This window comes from Myotis brandtii, unplaced genomic scaffold, assembly GCF_000412655.1.
Source record: "Myotis brandtii unplaced genomic scaffold, ASM41265v1 scaffold181, whole genome shotgun sequence".
NCBI classification, from domain to species: Eukaryota; Metazoa; Chordata; class Mammalia; order Chiroptera; family Vespertilionidae; genus Myotis; species Myotis brandtii.
In genome coordinates, this window is record NW_005356712.1 from 1721732 (window position 1) to 1732834 (window position 11103).

General features: G+C 43.6%; 1 long non-coding RNA gene across 1 annotated transcript in view; it reads left to right on the forward strand.

Moving 5' to 3' along the window:
* Positions 1 to 11103, forward strand: part of LOC106725687 — a 70086-nt gene that overhangs the window by 45160 nt on the left and 13823 nt on the right. The window lies entirely within an intron of this gene.

The window sequence follows — 11103 nt, forward strand, 5'->3', positions numbered from 1 at the left end:
ATATAAATTCAAAGTAAACATCATTACATAAAAGGGTACGGTCTTTTTTTTTTTTTTAGTTTTATTCATTTCAAACGGGCCGAATCTGGCCCGCAGGCCGTAGTTTGCCCATGGCTGGTAACTTCTCTCCAGAGAGTCCCTGCCACTAGGGGAGCAGCAGGGTGGAGAGGAGGAGGGAGCAAAGCTGAGGGGAGGGGACAGGGAGGCAGGGGGGTGCGGGGGAGCCTGCCAGCCCAAGACACAGGGAAAGACACTCCTAGACGACACACCCAGAGCCTCTCCGAAGACGCACAGACTCCCCGTGAGAAGTCCGGAATGAAAAGGAGTTTCAGGGGAGCAGAAGCAAAGCCCCTTTAATTGCAAACTGGCCAGCTCCCGGGTCAGGCCATGGGCGAACGGTGCACTTTTTCAAGCAGCCGAATTTGATTACGTTTAAACAGGACTAGAGGTGACCCAACCATATCCAGTTGGCCACACAGTTACTACTTCCTCTTCCCTTCGATTTATTGTCTGGTTCCGGAGGCATTTACATTGCTTCCCCTGCCCCAAACCATTCTATTCAGACCTTGAACATTGAGCCCCAGTAATTTTCCCCACAGGTGGCAGGGAACAGGCGCCCAGCTCGGCCCCACCCTTTCCATGCTGCCCAGGTGCCTCTGAAGACTGGAGTGAGGACAGCCAGGCAGTAGGCACTGCCCTCCACTTTGTCCCAAGTGCGGAAACAAGGATCCTTCTCCATCTTTCCCAGCTACACAGGAGCCGGTGGATCTGGCTGGTGGAAACAGCCCAGGTGGACACCTGGGATGGGGAGAAGGGGAGGGGATCCACTTTGGGAACAGGGTGAAGATAGTTTCATCAGTAGCTAAGCCATTCATGGAAGGGGTTGGGGCCGGACGGGAGACTTTGAAGCCTGACAGAGCTGGGACAGTCCCATGAGTTGAATGACCTCAGGAAAGTCTCCTCGCCTTGCTGAGCTCCAATTTCTTAATCTGAAAAAAGTGGAATAATGAGAGTCTCTGCCTCCTAGCGACCTTGTGAAGACTATGAGATTGCATATCGAATCAGGTGAATCTAAGTGCTCGATAAACGTTGGCTGTCATTAGGACACTTTCCCCCACATATAGTCATTAGACAGTGCCTCAGATGCAATATCCAAAGTTGCAAATATTTCACCAAAAATTCAGATATGCTGGGCTTTTGAGACTGCACATAATTTTATTATGCGCAGCCTCAAAAACAGTTGCTCACCTTGAACATGTTAATCACCCCTTGGCTGTCTCAGAAGACGAACTGATTGTTCGGGATGCCTCACTTCTCTCCTGGGACCACATTCACGGTATTTAGTTCTCTGCCTCCCTCCCTGGTGTGCAGCTCCCTGAGAGACGGGACAGTCTTGCTCATCTTTGTGTCACCAGCTGGCACATTGCCAGGTACAAAGTATGCGCCTAGCATACTTCGCTGCATGAATACATACAGATGAAACAGTAACTTCTCCACTATGCCCTCCACCCCATTTCGGTTGGCTCATCAGGTGGGAATAAACCAGAGAATTAGATTAATCTATTGAGTTCTCAACCAAGCCTTTGCATTGGATGTTCCCTCTGTCTGGAATGCTGTTCCCCCACACGGTCACACGGCTGTTCCTCATTTCTCAGCTTCAGCTCAAATGTGACTTCCTGAGAGAGAGAGAGAGAGAGAGAGAGAGAGAGAGACCTTTTTAGATTTATCTAGCGTAGGTCTCCATAATTATTCTATATTTTCCCAGCATTTTTGTGTGTGTGTGTGGCATGTATCACTGCTAAACTTCATTTACTTGTTCACTGACTTTTTTTCTGTGAGTTCTGTCACCTCTTCAGAGATGTATCTCCAGCACTTAGAACTGTCCTGGCACAAACAAGATAGGAAGGTAGGAAATAGTTCTTGAATGAATGGATCAGAATTACCTGGGAGTATTGAAAAGTGATTTCCAGATCTTGACCAAAACCTACTTGAATTACAATTTCCCAGGGTGGCACTCCAGAAATCTGTAGTTTTAATAACTGAGAATTAGTATTTTTAGAACACTCCTCAGTGGTTTTGATGCAACAGAACATTTTCTCCAATCCCAAACTGTGTCTAGTTCTTAGGACATAGTTTTGGATCTTTAGTTTGGAGATCCCCTCTGGCACCTCATATTCAGCATGTCAAAGGTGAAAGTGTCTTCCCCAAAACCTGCTTCTCTCAAGGCTTAGTCCTTGGTGAATGGTTCCTGCCCATTTTTCAAACCTTGTCTCCTGTCAATCCTCTCCTCTCACTGTGCTCTAGTTATGTAGGCCTTTGGCTCCTTTCTCAAATACTAGTACACTTATATCTTTCCCACCCCAAGGAATTGATTGATTGATTGATTGATTTGAGAGTTAAATAGATAGATATAGAGAGGGATTTGTAGTTCCACTTATTTATGCATTCATTGTTTGATTCTTGTATGTGCCCTGGCTGGGGATCTAACCCACAACCTTGGTGTATCGGGATGACAGTATAACTAACTGAGCTACCCGGCCAGGGCCCACCCCCAGGTTATATACCTGCTATTTCTTCGTCCTATAAGCCTTTCCTTTCTTCCTTCTCATCTGTCCAGATCCATGACCTCATGTATTTCCCCCAAGAGAGTCCTTTCTTGACCATCATATCTAAAATAGCCTTCTATTCTCTTATTCTCTTTCTCATTTCTGTTTATTTCTTTCATCACAGCTATCACAACCAGAAATTGTTTTGTTTATTTATATGTTTACTATTTATTGTCTGTTTCCCCCATTAGAAGGGAAAACCAAGAGCTGAGACTTATTTTTTCTGTTTGTGCAGGAACAGTTCCTGGCCCTTAGTAGGTGCCCAATAGACAATTGTTGAATCAATATACTGTGCATGTAGGAAGTTGGAGGTATTATTATTATCTTTCCTTGAGCCTTTACTTGAATGATCCATCAAACCCTGTTGGTTCCACCTCAAACATGACCCCTCACTCCATCCTATCGCTCTGTTCCCATGGCCAGTGTTCCACTTGCAGTTCTTATCAACAGTGAAAAGGCTCAGTGGGTGCTGTCTCAGCCATATTTGTGATCTGACACTCATGAATTTACTTGGCTAAGCCCAAGGTTTGGGTACCAAATAGAATTTTGCTATTTTAAGATCATGAACTATACTGTTCACGCTAACCCACTGAGTCATCCAGGGAAATACAAAAGAATGGGTTGTTGACTCTGCAGAGCCCATCTCCTCTGCCAGGAAAACAACTGCTCAGTACTAGCCCAACACTCTGGAATCACCAAACATTTCTTTATTACCTACTGTGTGCACTCAATGCATTTCTTAGATGCACCATCTCACTTAATTCCTTCAGCACCCTTTGTGAGGCAGGGGAAGGTGTTTCCTTTTTACAAGTGAGGACACCTAGGATCAGAGAGGTAGAGGGTCTTCTCTAAGGTCTTTTACTCAAGGAAGTGGAGGTGCCAGGATTTGAACCAGGTCTAAGTTACGTGGTCAATTAGCAGGTCCAGGCAAGAGAGTTGGATGGGTATCTCTGACGTTTGCTGGAGTTGTTATATTCTGCTCAGGGAAGATGGATTAATAGCTTGTTGACTGGTCTAAAAAGTAGCAGTGAAACTGCAATCACTTGAAATATTTACAATTAAATGGAAAAGAAAGTGCCCACACCAGAAAGTGTAATACATATGGCGGTGATTCTTGAGGGATGCATTAGGCCACTCAGTAGGGGCTTCCAGCTCCAATTTCCTGAGCTTCACCCATTTTCTCTTGAGAGGTCACTTTATTGCTCTTGAAAGAACCCTCCTGGCTGATTGCTTCAATAATGTGGCAATACCTTCCCCCTTCAAAATGAGAGGAGAAAGTGACTTCCTAATAGCCAATCTCAGAGAAGATTTACTGTAGCTTTCTGGGTCCTGATGTAGCAACTGATCTTTTTTGACCTTTGAAGAAAGTTTTATTTCCAAATGTAAAAGTCACATTTACTCATTGATTCATTTATACTTTGAAGAAAAGCATAAATAAGAAGAGATGTCACCTATATTCTACCACATAGTGGTAATCTCTATAAAAATAAGGGTTATTTTCTTTCAGTTTTTTCTACATATGTATATGTTTCTTTAATACAATGAGGCTATATACAGTTTTTGTTTTCTGTTTTCTTACTCAATATATGATTATTCATATTTTTGCAGATGTTTTCAGAGTCTGCATAATTTCCCATTGATTAGGTAGATTATTATTTATGTAACAATTCCATGATCATTAGGTATTTAGGTTATTTTTAGTGTTCTTTTGTTTTTTGTTGTTGTTATGAAAAATGCTGTCATGGATATTTTTTGCATCCGATTATCTGTATTTGTGGTCATTTCTTTGTGACCCATGACCTTACAGGGGTCTTTCTCTGTCTTTGAAACGGCAGAGAAAACCCAAGTTGGCATTGGCTGGTTGAGATGTTGCGTTATAAGTAAAATTAATAGTAAAATAGGCACTAATAGTAAAATTAAAATTGAGGCCAAGGAGATAGTCCCAGAATCAATGGACTACAGAAATGAAAACAACTTCCCAGTGCCACGTGGATCCCAAATCTATAATCTTCAATGGGGTGATGTTGAATCTATGAACCTGTGCTGGAAATCTATGCTTTTCAATCTTAGGTCTAGGATTCCAAAAGAGGAGGAGGGGAGATGCTGAGATTCTGCTGATCTGTGAAAATGCAAGAGAAAGATTCCAGATCTTTAGGAATGGTAAGAGGTTCAGGGCATTTGCTGCCAAATTTTGCATTAGTCTCAAGTAGCAGCCTTTAAAGTCATAAAGTAACTGCCTTGGTCTCAGGGGTTTGCTACAAAGAACAGTATCTCTTTGGCTAATATTATTAGAAAACCATTTACCTTTCCAGTTTCCAATAACATTGATCCTCTCACCATGGGGGGAAATGTAAATCAGGGGAGAGGGAGGAAGAGGGGAGACAGATTCTGTACTGTAAATTTAAAGAAAACACGCCTTTTAATAAAAGCACTTCAGGATGAAGGGACAGAAAACACGAGCCCTCTCAGACTGAAAATACAACCCTTTTCCCATTTGTCTCCATTGTACCAGAGAAGAACAGTACCCATGCATCACTTTTCTTGCTGATTGGATGACACATATAATAATATCGACAACATATAATAAATGATAATATATAAAAATGATAATGCTGTGTTTTGGACTATACTCTGCAGCTTATGGATGAACCACTTATAATAGTAAATTTCATAACAGTGATCATAGAAATCAGAAAGAAATTACCTCTACTCCAATATGCTAGCCCTGTACATCTCCCATGCTCCCTTCTAGTTCTTGTGTATGTCCAGGTACATGTCCACACACCTTTAATGAAGGTATATGCACAATTTTGTATGTTGATTTTTTTAAAAAAAGTACTTAACCTTTCTCACGTCGTGATCCTCTGCTGAATCAGTTTGGATGATTTTAATACTTTTACTATGATTTAACTGTTGTTCTCTTATTGGATAATTTTGGAGTTCTGTCATCTTTGTGTTAAAAATAAGGAAGAAGGGCTCGGCCAGCGTGGCTTAGTGGTTGAGTGTCCATTTATGAACTGGGAGGTCACGGCTCCATTCCCAGTCAGGGCATACGCCTGGGTTGCCGGCTTGATCCCTAGTGTTGGGTGTGCAGGAGGCAGCCAATCAATGATTCTCTCTTATCATTGATGTTTCTATCTCTGGATCCCTCTCCCTTCCTCTCTGAAAAAAAAAAATTAAACACACACACACACACACACACACACACACACACACACACACACCAAAAACTAAAAGAAAGAAACAAGGAAGAAGGGAATTTCAGAGATGCTCACAAACCCTATGCCCTTTCTTCTCTCCCTCACCACCCTACCGAGGGGAGTCCCTTGGCTTCATCGGATGAAACAGAGACTTTCAGAGCATGTCTTCCCTAGGTGACTGTCCCCAAATCTGTAATCTTCAGGAGAGGTCTCCTGAAGCAGAACATTTCCAAAGAGGCTGGACTGCAGACCATTAGGGTGGGAAAGGCTGAACGTTGACGGGTGGAATTGCAACCTGGAGTAAATGGGTCATGGAGGTGACCATGGGCCGGCGTGGGCCGGAGAGGGTGTTGGGAAAACTGAAATGGAGTAGGTAAGAATTGCGCTTATGTGTGGACCAGAGAGGGAGAGCTGGGTTTCTATGTCTTGTAGTGAATCATTTGGTGCACCTGAGTAAGGAGACCAGCTACTTGGCCTTGTCTACCTGTGTCACACTCTGTTAGTTAAGTCCTCTTATTCATTAAAAAATGTTTATTCAAGAATCTACCATGTATCAGGAACTATTTGGGGTGCTGGGGATACAGTGGTAAACAAGAAAGCTCTAGGTCCCTACTCTTATGGACAAACAAATACGATACTTACAACCTGTGATGAAGGAAATAGAAGAGTGACTTGCGGGAGTGGATACCTTAGAGGAGTGGCCACAGAAGGGATGCTAGATGCTGGGTATGTTCTGTTGAACTCCAGAGCCACTCTCCACTTTTCTTCACCCTATCCTCTGACTATCTTGAATGTTCTGCTTCTGGGCCCAGGAAGCTATAGCTCCTGTTTTTGTCAATAAAGTTTTATTGGAACACTCATTCATTTAGCTATTGGCTGTGGTTTTTCTATTCTATGACATCAGAGTACTTGTGATAGAGATTGTATGGCCCAAAAAGTTTAAAATACTTACTCTCTGGCCTTTTACAGAAACATTTTGCCAACCCCGACTCTAATCTGTAGGCTTCCTTGCCCTCTGGTTTCAGATGGTTTGGCCAACAGGGATTCCTGGCAAGAGAACAGAGGGAGGGAGGAAAATGATCCCAGGTGTTTCCCTCCCTGGCTCCCTCTGTGATGAGTTGCTTTCAGCTGATGAATCATTGGATTGAAAGTCACTGCTTCTCTGAGGGAAGCCCTCTCTATGGAACTCCCCTTTGGGGTTCTAGACAGCCCCCTGTCCTCTTCCCTTCGGGGGGCCTGTTGCCCCTGGGGTATGGCATTGTCCCCCATACCTTTGTAAATAGTTCTTCCTATAATGTTGTGTGAATGTGTCAATTGAGGCCTGCTGGGTCCAGGATTTAAAGGTCTCTTTGGGGAGGTGGCATTTGAGTGGAGATTTGGTGGCTAAGGAGAAGCCAGACATTTGAAGAGCTGAGGGAAGAGCATTCCAGGCAGCGGGAATGGCATGTGTAAAGGCCCGAAGGTGGAAAAGAGCTCAGGATACTTAAGAAACAGAAAGGAAGCCAGTATGGGTCGGAGATGAGTTAGGAGTCAGTAATTAGAGCCACACCATGTAGGACCTTCCCAAAACTGGTAAGAAGTCTGAATTTTATTCTAAATCAACAGGAAGCCATTGAAGTGTTTTAAGACAGATTTTGATGTGGGCTGATTAATGTTCTTTTGTGCTAATAAATTGCATTAATGAGTTACCAGATATAGAGAATGATTTTGGAAAATTAATTGGAAGGAAGGTTTATTTTATGAGCTTCAAAAAGGGACAATCAGCTTTAGGACCGCAGGAACCAGGGCAGATCTGGGGACCCCTACCGTAGGAGTTAGTCTCATCTCATCTGGCTCCTGACAACTGGTCTCTGTGTCTATGGATCAAATCCCAAACCCTCATTAATTTCCCATTTAACCAAGAGAGGGCTGGCCTCAGGTTCATAGTCTTGGGAAGTCAATAGTATCTAGCTAGCTATTATTTTCTTTTAACGCTGTTTACTTCTAGTTATGGTAAGTAGGAGTGGCTTTAAATATATGATAATGACATAAAATTTCCTTTAAAAATGCACCAATTGCATTAATGTATATGTTAATCCTATATAATAAAAGGCTAATATGCAAATCAACCGAACGGCAGAACGACCAGTTGCTATGACGTGCACTGACCACCAGGGGGCATATGCTTAATGCAGGAGCTGCCCCATGGTGGTCAGTGCGCTCCCACAGGGGGAGCACCACTCGGCCAGAAGCACTGAGCCGGGCTCATGGCTGGTGAGCACAGTGGTGGTGGCAGGAGCCTCTCCCGCCTCCACGGCAACACTAAGGATGTCTGAATGCCAGCTTAGGCCTGCTCCTTGCGGGCCTAAGCCATCAGTTGGACATCCCCCAAGGGCGCAGGCCGGGCTGAAGCCCCCCCCGCTCAGTGCACTAATTTTGTGCACTGGACCTCTAGTTAAAGTATAAACTTAAATAGCAAAGATGGCACTTTGGTATGGCAGACATAATGAGGGTGATCTGTGGATTACTCTAGCCTGGGAGGTACTACCCAAGTTAGAATGCATCAGTTTATAAAAGAACCTTAGTGATAACAATCCCATTCTCTTTTTAAAATAATTTAAAAATACTAAGACTTTATTTGTAGAGCAGTTTTATGTTTGCAGAAATATTGAAAGCAAGTACAGAGAGTTCCCATATAGCTGCGTCCCACCTGTAGTCACATACAGCTGGTGCTATTACTACCATCTTGCATTTAGTGTGGTACGTTAGTTACAGTTGATGAGCCAATACTGACACATTATTACTAATGATTTACATTAGGGTTTACTTTTGTGTTGCACATGCTGTGGTTTTTGGCCAAAGTATTAGTATAATGACTTGTAAGTATCATTACAAGGTGATACAGGATAGTTTCACTGCCCCCCAAGACCCCTGTGTTCCACCTACTCCTCCCTTTCTACCTTCCCTCAACCCCTGGAAACCACTGATATGTATTTTTAAATCGTGGTAAAATATGCATAACATGAAGTTTACCATTTTAACCATTTTTTCCGTGTTCTTTCTGATACCTGCTGCAACATGGATGGACCTCGCACACATTGTGCTAAGTGGAATAAACCAGACACAATAGGGCAACTGTCGGTATGAAATCAAAGTTATATGAAGTACCTGAAATCAGGAAATTGATAGAAACAAAAGGTAGAATATAAGTTACCAGGTGCTGGGTCGGGTGGAGAAATGGGGAGTTAATGTTTAATGGGTACAGAGTTTCTGTTCCGGTTGATGAAAAATTTTGGAAATAGATAGTGGTGATGTCATACAGCATTGGGATTGTACTCAGTGCTCCTGAGCTGTGTACTTGGAAACAGCCCCATTCTTTTTGTTCAGTCCTTGCCCCTTCCTGGTACAGATGTGTATAATGGAATCGAGAGAGGGTGAGTGACTTCCCTAAGGTACACAGTCCCCACAACCCACAGTCACAGCCCAAGTGTCATAACTCTCATGCCAGCGTTTCCTGTTCTCTCTCTTTTTCCTCTCTTCCTTATCAGCTTAAAACCTTTTCTTTTTACTCTCGCTACCCCTACCCCACTGTTTCTTTTTTAAATATGTTTTTATTGATTTCAGAAAGGAAGGGAGAGGGAGAGAGAGATATAGAAACATCAATGATGAGAGAGAATCATTGATCGGCTGCCTCCTGCAAGTCCCACACTGGGGATCAAGCTGGCAACCTGGGCATATGCCCTGACCAGGAATCGAACTGTGACCTCCTGGTTCATAGGTCGATGCTCAACCACGGAGCCATGCTGGCCGGGCCCCACCCCACTGTTTCAAATCGACTCTGCTCTCATCAGTTTTCCCAGAGTGGCACTGTTGACATTTGGGCAGGAGAATGCTTTGCTGTAGGGGAGCCCTCCTGTGCCTTGTAGGACATGGAGCAGCATCCCTGGCCTCTACCCACAGATGCCTCCAGATACTGCCCAATGTCTCCTGGGAGTGGGGGGAAGCCACTCCAGTTGGCTATTCCTGCTCTAAAGCAGTTTAAACATTTTTATTATTATTATTATTATTTATACAAGCTCCCAGGTGCTGCTGGTTTGGGGATTACACGTTGAATAACACTGCTCTAAACTACACAGCTAGATGAGGTGACCATTTCCCCTCCATTTTTGGAGACTGTATATCACCCTCGTCATGCAAAATAACACCTCACTCAGTACAACACTGGCTATAAATTAAACCAGGCCTCTGATGTGGAAGATGGGAATCCCAGCATTACATTTTCAGAAGTGAAATGTCCCTGTGTGGTAGGGAGCACACCTAACACAGTTTACTTCCTACACTTGGCAGATTAGAAACCCACTGGATACATTAAAAGGAACTGTTTGTCGAAACCAATCATTTCATTATTTGTGTTAATTTGAAAAAAAATTTAATGAGCCTCACCTACGTGTTTAGCAAGCACGTTGTGAGAAAAGTTTGTAGAATGAATACGGTTGGAGTGAACAACTTTTAAATGTGTTGTTGCAATCCACACCGAGGCCGGGATGAGCTCAGGCTCTCGCTCGGGGCACAATGACCAGTTTTAATTGCTCAGAGAGCTTCCTGGGAGAGCCGCACATTAGCGAGGGCTCGGAGGCAGCGCCCGGTCTAAGCAGGAAGGCCTGTAATGCTGTCCTAAATGTCTTCAATTATACACGAAGGGGTGGGCTTTCCATCACAACCCAGCAAGGAAGCTCTTCTCAGGCTCCTGGGGAATTTTCGTGCATTAAGGATGAAAACGTTTCTGGATCTTTTTGGCCAATGAAGATACAACATGTTCCTGGTGAGGGAAAAAAGTCTTGGTTCTTTTGACTAAGAGTGAAAGTGGATTTTTAAAAATTTAGGAAGAAGAAGATTTGACTTTGGATGGCGGGCACACACGCAGCGTACAGATGATGTGTCATAGAACTGTACACGAGAAACCTATGTAATCTCATTAGCCAACATCACCACAATAAACTTAATTTTAAAAAAGAAAAGAACATTGAGAACCACAGTGGGTAGAGCGCTTGTTGGACCTTTGTCTTTTTCTTTCTCTTTCTCTCCCTATCGAGGGCCTCCTCCCCCAAGCTCCCTGTCTACCTCCTTTTCTTCTTTCTGTTCCTTTGACCTTTTTGCAAAGTGGATAGAATGAGGCACACACACTTTTTTATTTTTAAATTAAATCTTTATTGTTCAGATTATTACAGTTGTTCCTCTTTCCCCCCCCCCCCTAGCCCTCCTCCCCCCCGTTCCCCCCCCCCCCTCCGCCCTTACCCCCCCCCCCGTCCTCATCCACA